Here is an 11,242-nt window from a genome sequence, read left to right as displayed (position 1 = left end):
CGCCACACACACAAATACCTCATACACACACTCCCCACACATATGCACACACGTATATACACACACATATATGCATACACTCATACACACACCCCCCACACCCTTGTTTATTCAGCATTTTCCCATGAACCACTGAGAGACTTCCTGCTAGCACTTGAAAATAACTTGGTCTTAAGTAAAAAAAAAAAAAAAAAAAAAAAAAATGGTGACCAATGCTTTTTTTTAATTAATTAAATATATATAACAAAAGACCACAATAACCAATAATTCAAATAAGATTACATAGTTACATGTACACCAAATATATAACAAATAAGATTCGGTATATGTGTGAATACAGGGGAAAAGGAGACCTGTGAGCTGCCAGCATTCAGGGGACAGTATGGGGAGGACCTTCACAGACTTGAAGGAGCCAAGAGGAGAACAAAGCCCCAGCAGTGAGCCAGTGAGGACCGTAAGCAGTGAGCCTCAGAGCTCCAGCCACCATGAGCAGTGGGCTCAGAATACTGAACTAAGCGACAGGAGAACAACAATGTGTCATTGGTGTCCAAATAGGAAGTCAAGAAAACTGTCCTAAGGCGAAAGCGGCTTTGGAGAGTGAAGTGACGTACTCTGCTCCGAGGAAGCAGACATAGGTTTTCTGTTCGGCTTCTCAGCAGATCGCACATTGAGCGAAGCGTGCTACCTGTCAGTTTTCCGTTGTGGTGACCACTACCTTAGAAGAAGCTTGCCATTGCTGCAGCTTCACGGGGTCCACTCAGCCCTGGGTTTTGGCTTGGCGGTCCAGTCACCTCGTGGCAGGGAGCACCCAGAGAACCAGGCTGCCCACATCGTGATGGGCACAGATCAAAAGTGGAACAGGAGGAGCATGGGTGGAGGGCACAGCAGCCATGACCAACCTTCCTGCCCACTGGCCTCACTTCTGAAGGTTCCACTACCTCCCAGTGGCCCCATAGCGTTTTTAAATCCTGGCCTTTGGGATGCACTACATGTCCAAACTACAGCAAACGAGAACAGTGGTCTTTGCCCTTTTGAATTTTCCCCCACGTTCCCAATGCTTAAATAATCTCTAACACCTGGAAGCCCAATGTACAAGTACTGACTGAGCTGTTGAAAGGGCAGATCAAGTTGAAGCATTTGGCTCTGTTCTTGTTACCATACTTTAAGAACAAACATTCTAAGGTTACCCAGAATAGAGGTCAAATGCCCAATTTTTGAAAACTAGCCTTGTTAGATACTTTAGCACAGCAACAGAGGAAGAACAGTGGGATGTTCGTTCCTGTTCCTCCAGAGCTCCCATAGTGCCTCCGGGCAAGAAAGCAATACTCCAAGGCAAAGCTGGCTAAAGAGATGAAGAAGCCGGCCAAAGCCCACAGTGAGCACTGCTGTACTCCTGTTAAAACAATTCTTAGATTTACAAGAACAAAACATGGATGCTACAAGCCATCATACTGACAAGCTAAAATGCCAATGAAGAATTTGGCACCAGAGCAAAGTAAAAAGATCTGTAGAGTAGATGGCCCAACTCCTGGAGTGAACAGTCAGTCTGAGGTAACACGAGAGACCACCGAGGGGCTCCAGTGGGGGTAGCAGCACTGTCTCTGTGGCTCGGGGCTTCAACAGAGCTGTGTTGAATGAAAAGAGAACAGAAATTGTGGGACACCAAACTGCCTTGGACAAGGATTCATGTCCTATGTAGCTCTCACACTGTCCTTACAGGGAAATGAAGCAATAGAGTGAATAATAGCAACAGCCAAACACAAGCAGGCGAAGAGGAGAAAAGAGAGGCAGGAGGAAGCGGAAGCAAACTGGCTTGGCCATCTCACATTGTGGAGGAGTAAAGCAGGTCACTAGGACCCTGGGGATCCTGAGAAGGTGGCCAGCTGCCTTCTCTCTAAGGGCATTTCACAGGAGAGTCTTCAGACAGTAAGACCCTCATATTTAGACCAGTGAGGAATCCTGTGGGAAAACTTCTCATCAGTAGGAAGAGACCTGCAGCATGGAGCTGCCTCAGCCATGTAAGAGCCAGGCTGCTTCTGAAGCCTTGGGAAGTTCGGCAGGAGCAGGCATGCTTGCCCCATAGCTCGGCCTTGAAGGGAGAAAATGGGGAACCCACAGGTATCCTACAATCTGGATGAGAGAAACATTCCTGGGGCCGCACGGAAACTTAGACATATTGGTGGGAACTGTGGAGGAAGGCCGCCGTGCCTAAAACAAGCATGCCGCTCACCCGAGACTAAAAGCTCCTTCTCACCCTGAGGGCCAAGATGTGACATAGTCCTACCACCACCAACGGAGATGGAGCCGGAAGGGGTGGCAAACAGGCAGTGCAGATGTGGCATAAATAACCAGGGTTATCTGGATTCGATCGTCATGGCTGTAGCTACCAGCGGCACAGGGTTTCAAAGGAGAGAGATTAAAGTGTAGCACAGCAGAATATTTAACGTGGAAATTCAGGTGAGAGAACAACATAAATGTGTTAGCTCTTTCTTGACTAGAGTCTGCGGACAGGTAGCAGCCTTCACTTGGGCATCAAGATGAACTCAGAACCAGAGCTGCACATACACCTGAAATCCCAGCATGTAGAAGGCTGAGCAGAAGATCAGGAGTTCAAGGTCAGCGTCAGCTACACAGTAAGTCAGCCTGACTATGTGGAACTCTCTCACAAACAAGCAAGAAACTAACAAACAAAAAATTCCCAGAACTAGGCTCCAGCAAGTATTTCTCAAGTCAAAGGTGGCACTCTACAATTTTTTGTACTGTTTTCTACCATTTTGGAAGTGTCTAGAAAGAAAGCACATGAACATGTATAAAGGGCAACCTTTGTGGAACTGCTGACATCTGGTTCCAGGCTTAAGGGCTGGCAGGAGTTCCTGAGATGGGGAGAAACATCCTGGGCTGAGGCAAGGATAGCAAGTTCAAAGCCATGAAGACCCTGGCTCAGTAGGAAAACAGCATGAAGTCCTGTGTGCCTGGAGCAAACTGTGGGAATGAGAGATGGTTCATGTTCCGATTACACAGCCAAGAGTCAGAACCCTAGATGAGGAGAGCTGCCTGTTTCCCATGGCGGTTCAGCAAAAGTGCCTTTTCCTGTGCTTCAGACTGCAGGCTGGCCGGGGAGCCGACGCCACCTCCCTCTCATGTGGAGTTATGGAGGGGAGCCAGCTTGGGGGTGTTGCTTGGAGGAAAGGCATGCTTCCTTGGCCAAGAAACCTCGGGAAGAATCCAAACAGGGGCGGGCAGGACAGTACAGCCAGCGGGATAGTCCATGGGTCCCTTCCAGCCGATCCTGAGACACTGACCCTCTGCCAGGGCCAGCCTGATCTCTGCAGTCGCAAAGCCAATTCTCAAGGTTTTAGCACTGTGAGACCTTGATTGCTCTCCTCCCTGTCCTGGCCCTCTACCCTCCTCCATACACAGAGATGAAATATCAGCATGTTCTCTCCCATGCTCCACCTAATCACTTCGCTATGGAGACATCCCGAAGTCTCCCTACTGTGCCCTGATTGAGAACAGGCCTGGGCTGTCCAGCCCTGCTAACAAGCTTAACCAATTCCTCCCCAGACCCCAGCTGCCGGGGAAGGAGGCTTCTGAAGCATCTACTCTCCACGGAGAATGTAATTGCCAGCGTCCAGTCTGTTGGCCAGGTTCTGCAGGAAAGATAAGCTAGTGCTCAGGAATGCAGGGAGAGGGTTGGGGCAGAGAAGAACACAGGAGGAAGAGGAGGAGGTCAGGTCACTCATGGTGAGGAGTTTGGGATTGTCTGCATAATGCGTGGGGTACCCTTCAGCACCTATGCGCTACCTATGGGAGCATGTACCCTGTGGTAAGAGTGCACATCCTTGAAGTAGAAGCTGCTGTGCAGCACCCTCTGTGTGTGTACGTTATGTGTGTGTTAATACATGTGTGTGAGCACGCATGCACGTGTGTGTTCACAAGTAGACTCTCCATTCAATTTATATCTTTTTTTTTTGTTTTTTTTTTTTTTTTGAGATAAGGTCTCTCTCTAAACCTGAAGCTCGCTGATTCAGCTAGACTGGCTGGCTGTCAAGTCCCAGAGAGCCTGACTAGCCCTGGAATTGTGGGCTTGTGCTGCTGTGCCCAGCTGTTCATACGGGCACTGGGGATGTGAACTTAGGTCCTTATGCCTGTGTGGCAAGCACTTTATCGGCTAAGCCATATCCCTGGCCCCTGGATGAGATCTTTAAGAAGACCAGTGAGAGCTCAGGAAACTCTGCAGGGAGCTAAGAACTGTGTGAGAGAAGGCTGTGGTCTCTGGGTGCAGTGCTAAACCCAGAGTAGCTAGAGCTACATGTTCAAGAAAAGGTGAGCCCCAGGGCTAGAGAGATGGCTCAGAGGTTAAGAGCACTGGCTGCTCTTACAAAGGTCCTGAGTTCAATTCCCAGCAACCACACAGTGACTCACAACCATCCATAATGAGATCTGGTGCTCCCTTCTGGCCTGCAGGCAGAACATTGTATAAATAATAATAAACACACACACAAAACAAACAAGCAAACAAACAAAAAAAACAAACAAAAACAAAAAAACAATGAACCCCATAAAGACAAACTTGAACCCAAAGAGTCACTGGCACTTTCCACATGTCAGGGGGTGGCCTGAAGAAGACAGCAGAGCATGGCTATCAGAGCTGCACAGAGACCCAGGGAGGAGGGTGAGCTGCAGCCCGGCCACGCACCAGCGACGCCATGTAGCAGGTGAGGGTACAGCAAACATAATCAGTGCAGCTGCTGTCATTTTAAGCTTCTTTCCAGAGCACAAAGGCTTTTCTCTCAGGTCAGCCTGGACCAGAGTCTGTGCTGGGAAATGTGTAGACTGGATTAGCTGACTCGTAAGAGCCCCCACAGAGTAGGAAGCTGAGAACTGAGTGTAGCAGGAGTTGAGCACGTTCTGTGCTTCTGGTTGTGTTTACCAGGGCCGAGGCTCTTAGACAGCCTCCCAGTGCTCCTGAGGAATGGCAGCATAGGCACTTTGCTTCCATTTCTCTTCGCTGGCTCTTTTACAGGATGAGTGTATTTGCCCTCTATTTCTTCATGTTCGGATCTACATACTTAAATCCTTTAATCTGCATCATTAAAGTGTTTCAAATGTTCTGGGGAGGACCACCCGCTTTGTGGTTGGTTTAACACCAGCGTCGCTGGAGGAAACTCAAGCCCGGCACTGCAAATCTGGCCAAGAGCCCATGACTGGGGAGCTCGTCGGCCCCAGTGGTGAACTTGTCACTATTGTTTTGCTCCAGGACACAGAACCTATTGCCTCCTAAATGTGTATCTCCGCACCCGGATTAGTGCAGCTCTCAGTCCTCAGCAGAGAGAATGTTTCTGAGTTGTGGACAGCGGTTAGCAGACTGCTGTGGTTAACAGCAGCCATGGAGTGTTCAGCCACAGGCCGAGCCTGAAGGCTCAGAGAACAGTGAAGAAGACAGGATGGAAAGATTGTAAGAGCCAGAGGTCAGGGAGGGCTGTAGAGAAACAGTGTCTTCTGAACGTGCAAGACCACTGCACTCGTGACCTGAGAGCAGCACTGGCTACCTGCACGAAACCTGCACAAGATCAAGCCAGGAAACATTCCAGCATGGGCCTCTGGGGCCTGGGGAATCCCCTCTGGAGGAACCATGCTGAGACTGATTTCAGATTGTAGGTAAGTGACTAAACGCTTCCTAATTGATCTATGAAACTGCACTAGTGTGAATACTCACACTGAATACAGAAAATGAAACCAGGAGGTTATAAACAGCCGCATTTAGGAAAACAGCTGCGGAATTCCTTACTGTTAGCAAACAGACACAGCCATGTGCTAAGACCAGGACACTGAGGTGTTCACTGTATTTTGATGATAAAAATCTGTTTGGGTCTGGGCAGTGGAGGCGCACAGTGTTGATCCTAGCACTCAGGAGGCAGAAGTAGGCAGATCTCTGTGAGTTTGAGGCCAGCCTGACCCACAGAGTTCCAGGACAATCAGAGCTATGCAGAGAAACCCCATCTCGAAAAACAAAACAACAACAACAACAATTCCAGTTGAAGACCAGAAACTGTCACAGAATTCTTAATTCATTACAATAAATTAAAACTCAAAACTATACAATAAAAATGTTTAGTGCTAAAAGAACATCTGCTCAAAGGTCAATAACCGGCCTTAATTAAAATGCTGGATCAGGGTCTGGAGAGACTCAGCCGTTTAACGGCTCAGCCGTTAAAGCACTGGCTGCTCTTGCAGAGGGTCCCAGGTTCAGTTCCCAGAGCATGCACGGCAGGCAGTTAACAACTACTGTAACTCCAGGTCTAGGGTGTCTGACTCCCTCTTCTAGGTACCAGGCTCATCACATGGTACACACACATACATGCACAAAATACTGGTACACATGAAACAAAGCTAAAACATTTTTAAATGAATTACACAGTGAAAATCAAGAATGAAATCATAGACTACTGATGCGGTGTTGCAATATTTATGCACCATCTCTCACATCCTAAGAGACTGGAACTTTTACTGGACCTCACAGCCAGAGCTAATAATACACCTTGAGGTCATTGAAGACTTAAGACTACTGTCCTACTGTGTGCTCAGCCTGTTGGTTTAACCTGCTTTTAAGAGAACAAGGTAACAACCAACCTTCCTTGCCCGGGGTTTCCCATGCGATCAACTTTTACAGCCTAAGCAAATGCATAGCTGAACTCCTAAGTCATATTTTCTTCAATGCCCTTGACCCAGGGTAGTGTGTGTGTGTGTGTGCGCGCGCACGCGCGCGCGGGTGCGTGCGTGTGTGCGTGTGCGTGTGTGTGTGTGTGTGTGTGTGTGTGTGCGTGTGTGCGTGTGTGCGTGTGTGTGTGTGTGTGTGTGTGTGTGTGTGTGCGTGTGTGTGTGTGTGTGTGTTGGTAATAAATACTGGAAACGGGAAATAGGTGGAAAGCAACCTTATAAGATGAATATGTCATAAATGTTGAAGACCATACATGGATATTGCTTGATTGCATGTATTCGTTTGTTGTATGGGTCAGTTGGAGTCAGTGACTTCCTTCCTTGTTCCTCCCCCTCGTGATGCTCTGTGTTGTTCAAAAAGCACAGAGCAAAAGTCCTTTGTTATGATACACACATAGAACAGACAGACAGAGAAACAAAAACCCATTTACCAGGCAGCATTCAGGCAGGCAGGGATTCAGACTCACACACATATATACAGGAAATGACAGAAGATACAGAGAGAGTAAAGAATTCAAATCTGGGCTTGCTCTTCATTAAACTGCTGCAAGGGGAAGGGATTTTGAATTTCTTCCCTTAGTTTGACACACACATTTGGGTGCTCTGAGGTTATGGTTTGACACGCACCCATCCATGCTGGGGTGGAGATGTGGTCTTTACTGAAACCGGAACCTCACTTGCTGTGGACACAGCAGCACAGTTAGCTACGTAAGTGCTCGAAAGACTTCCTCGGAGCTGAGCAGCGGTGGCGCACGCCTTCAGTCCCAGCACTCAGGAGGCAGGGGCAGGTGGATCTCTGTGAACTCAAGGCCATTCGGGTCTACAGAGTGAGTTCCAGGACAGCCAAAGCTACACAGAGAAACCCTGTCTTAAATAAATAAATAAATAAACAAACAAACAAATAAATAAATAAGTAAGTATAAAAGAACTCTATAGATTGAGAGTGTTTAACTCTCTGAAATTTTCCAGAAATTTATTTACTTTGTTGGTTATTTCTTGGGAAGAAATAGCAATAGTTTCATAATTGGAGGGGTTTCAGAACAGAGTGACTTAAATATATACAATATATAGAAGACATTTCACAAAATAAAAGAGAGAATTAAAAATATTGATGGAGAATATGAGTGGAGCAGACTTGTCATGATAGCACAGCAACAAGAGCAAACTCAGACAAGAGGCTTCAAACAAACCCTGGCTACGGCTGCTGTAGGCCTCAGCTGTCATCTGATGCCATTCTTGGCTTTTGGGTTAGTGAAAGCTAGGAGTCAGTCTATAGCAAAAGGAATGACCTAACAGTCACAGGGTGTTACCTCGCACAGGAGAGGAGAACTGGCTATTTAGGGGCTAAGACAGTCCAAAAAAGGTGGCTGTAGATCTGTAGCGTCGCAGGCTGTTGAGATGGGTCAGCGGTTAAGAGTGCTGGCCGCTCTTCCAGAAGAACCAGGTGCAATTCCCAGCGCCCACACGGCAGCTCACAGCTGTCTGCAACTCCTAGATCTGACACTCACACATGCAGGCAAAACACCAATGCGCATAAAATAAAAATAAGTGAATTGCTGGCTCTCAGCGCCCCGCCTCTCCACAGAGAGTCAGCTTTGTGAATGTTTATGATAGATGTGGCTCTTCTGCTTCTCTTGGAACTTAAGTTCACAACAACCCTCACCACAAGCCAGGGCAACTGTTCATTTTGCCTTTCCCTGCGCACAACATCGATGTATCTACTTATGGGGGGGGGGGGTGCCAGCTCATGCATGTGGAGGTCATAAAACAACTTGCAGGAATTTCTCTCCTTGCAGGAACTTCATCACATGGGTTCTGAGGATCAAACTCAAATTATTAGGTTTGGTAGCAGCACGTTTATCTGCTGAGCCATTGTCTGCCCTTCACCCATCTCTTTGTCTTTGCATCTCCACAGATGTTCTCTGCAGTACTGGGAAGCCAGGGCCTGGCACATGCTAGGCAAACTGCCCGTGCTGGCCTTGACCTCATTCTATAGCCCCGGCAGGCCTTGAGTTCTCTATCCTCCTGCTTCAGCCTCTAGAGTAGCCAGGACTATAGGCCAGGGCTACCAGGCCTCGCTTCTACAAACATTTTTCATTGCTGCGTGCATGCAGGGCGCCTACCTGGTGCTGAAGCTTGTAAGTCCACTAGGAAAGGCAGGCATTGATCAAGTCTTACATGAATATGTAACTAAAGTGTAAGAGTCACAAAGAAAAACTCAGAGTGCTGCTAGTGATGAAGGCTGGGGAATTCTCACCTGTACTCAGGGTTTCTAGGTTCTTGCTGTCCTGTGAGCAAAGGCTCAGAGACAGAGTTAGGAATTAGGACAAAGTTTCATTACAGAGCAAAGGCCACACTCAGGAGGGGGAACAGGTTTCTCAGTCAACCTTCCCAGGCCTTTTCCTAACCCCATGATATGGTACAAGGTCACATAGGTGGGGTTTGACTGAAGTTACCGTGTTAGTTAGCACTCTCTCTGCTGTAGTAAAGTACCCTGATGAAATGTTTTAACCCAGAGTTCCAAGGAACATGCCACCATGACGGGAAGGTCATGGGGGCAGGAGTTTGGGGAAGCTAGTCACACGGTATCCACAGGCAAGAATCAAAAGGGAGTCAGATTTGTGTCTTACGCTTTTAATCCCAGTCAAGTTGACAATCAATATTTCCCATCGCACCAACTGGACAGGATCACTTTATTTCTTTGTCATTTCATTTCCATGTCAAGAGTCTAATCTTAGAAGCCAGGTATGGTGGTACACACCTGCAATCCCAGGACAGGGTATGGAGAGGCAGGAGAATTGCTACAAGTTTGAGGCTACAGAGTGAATTCAAGGGGCAGCAGAGCGAAACCTTAAAAAAAACAATCTAGCAACATAACTTGAAATGTAAAATCTGCATACTTGTTGGATCAGCAGTCCTATCCCTGGGAACGTATTTTTAGCATTTGTTTAAATCTCTTCTCAACAGTGTTTATTGTGGTTATATGTTATGACCAAAACCCAAATACAAATATTATACAACTTCAAATAAAGAATAGTGAGTCCATAGCAGAGAATGGTATGAAACCACCATGAAAAAGTGAATTCAAATAATGCCAACTTCACTATAGGGATTATATATGCAAGATGTGGAAGCATGCATAAAACTCACTGAAAAAACAAACAAACAAACAAAACCAGTTAACCCCCGGGTGATGGTGGCTTATGACTTTAATCTCATTACTTAGGAGGCAGAGGCAGAAGCAGGCAGATCTCTATAAGCCTGGTCTGCAGAGCGAGGTCCAGGACAACCAAGGCTGTTACACAGAGAAACCCTGTCTCGAAGCAAAATAAAAACCCAACTAACCATGAGTAGATATATAAGCACAGGTATGTGTAGACAAGAAGCATAGCTAGCAAGGTGTTTACTATTTACGTGAACGTGGAGGAATAGATGAATAAAACAGAGTTTGTTCGAAGATTACTTGGCAACAGAACACAAGGCAGAGAGAGAGAGAGAGAGAGAGAGAGAGAGAGAAATATCAAAGCGGAGAAGCATAGACAGAGAAAAGATGGGGAAAACTTCATTAAGAAAAGAAGTCAGTGCCGGGCATAGTAATGCACTCCTGTAATCCCAGTGCTCAGGGAGGCAGAGGCACGCAGATCTCTGTGAGATCGAGGCCAGCCTGGACTACAAAGCAAGTCCAGGACAGCCAAGGCCACACAGAGGGACTCTGTCTTGGAAAAAAAAAAAAATCAGTGCAGGGTTGGGTCGGGGCAGCAAGTTTGAACCCACTTCTAAAAAAGGAGGTGGCAGGAGAACAAGACATTGCTACAAATCAAGTTCCAGGCCAGCCTGGGTGACATGGGACCATTTCAAAACAAAACAAGGAACTAGAGAGGTGGCTCAATGCTTAATAGCACTGGCTCTTCTAAAGAACCAAGGTCCAATTCTCAGCACCTATGGGAGAGTTCACAACTGTCTCTAATTCCAGGTCTAGAAGATCCTTCTTCGGGCCTGTGGGCACCATTGCATGCACATGCTACACAGACAGAGACATGCAGGCAGAACACCCCCCCACACACACTTATGTGTGTCAAGACATCAATAAGATCCTGAGGTAGTGCCTGCCCCGCTCTCTCTCTTTGCTCCTCTGGGGTGTCTGTAACTGAGAGTCGCCCCACTTGACCCACGGTGACTCTGTCACGTGTGCAGACATGGAAGCCTCTCCTGTGGAGGAGGCTGTAGACAGCTCACAGAGAGCCCCAGGACGACTCAAAGTCTGGGGGTCTGTCTCACAGTTCTGGCCACTTGATGAAGAATTTGGTTGGCCTGGAAAATGCAGATGAAGTAGAAATGGGCCCTACAGTTCTAGACCAGTACACCCAGGTCTGAGTTCTAGCCTGGCCAACATATACAACAACTGAGGCTGTAAATAGCTGTTATGTGCCTCTCAGACCTGGGAAGGAACTGAAGACAAATGGAATCTATTCAGCCCTTCCTTCCTTCCTTCCTTCCTTCCTTCCTTCCTTCCTTCCTTCCT

The sequence above is a fragment of the Psammomys obesus genome, unplaced genomic scaffold (genome assembly GCF_907164565.1).
Source record: "Psammomys obesus unplaced genomic scaffold, mPsaObe1.curated_primary_1811, whole genome shotgun sequence".
NCBI classification, from domain to species: domain Eukaryota; kingdom Metazoa; phylum Chordata; class Mammalia; order Rodentia; family Muridae; genus Psammomys; species Psammomys obesus.
The sequence above is the reverse complement of the archived record's forward strand: the minus strand, read 5'-3'. Positions refer to the sequence as shown.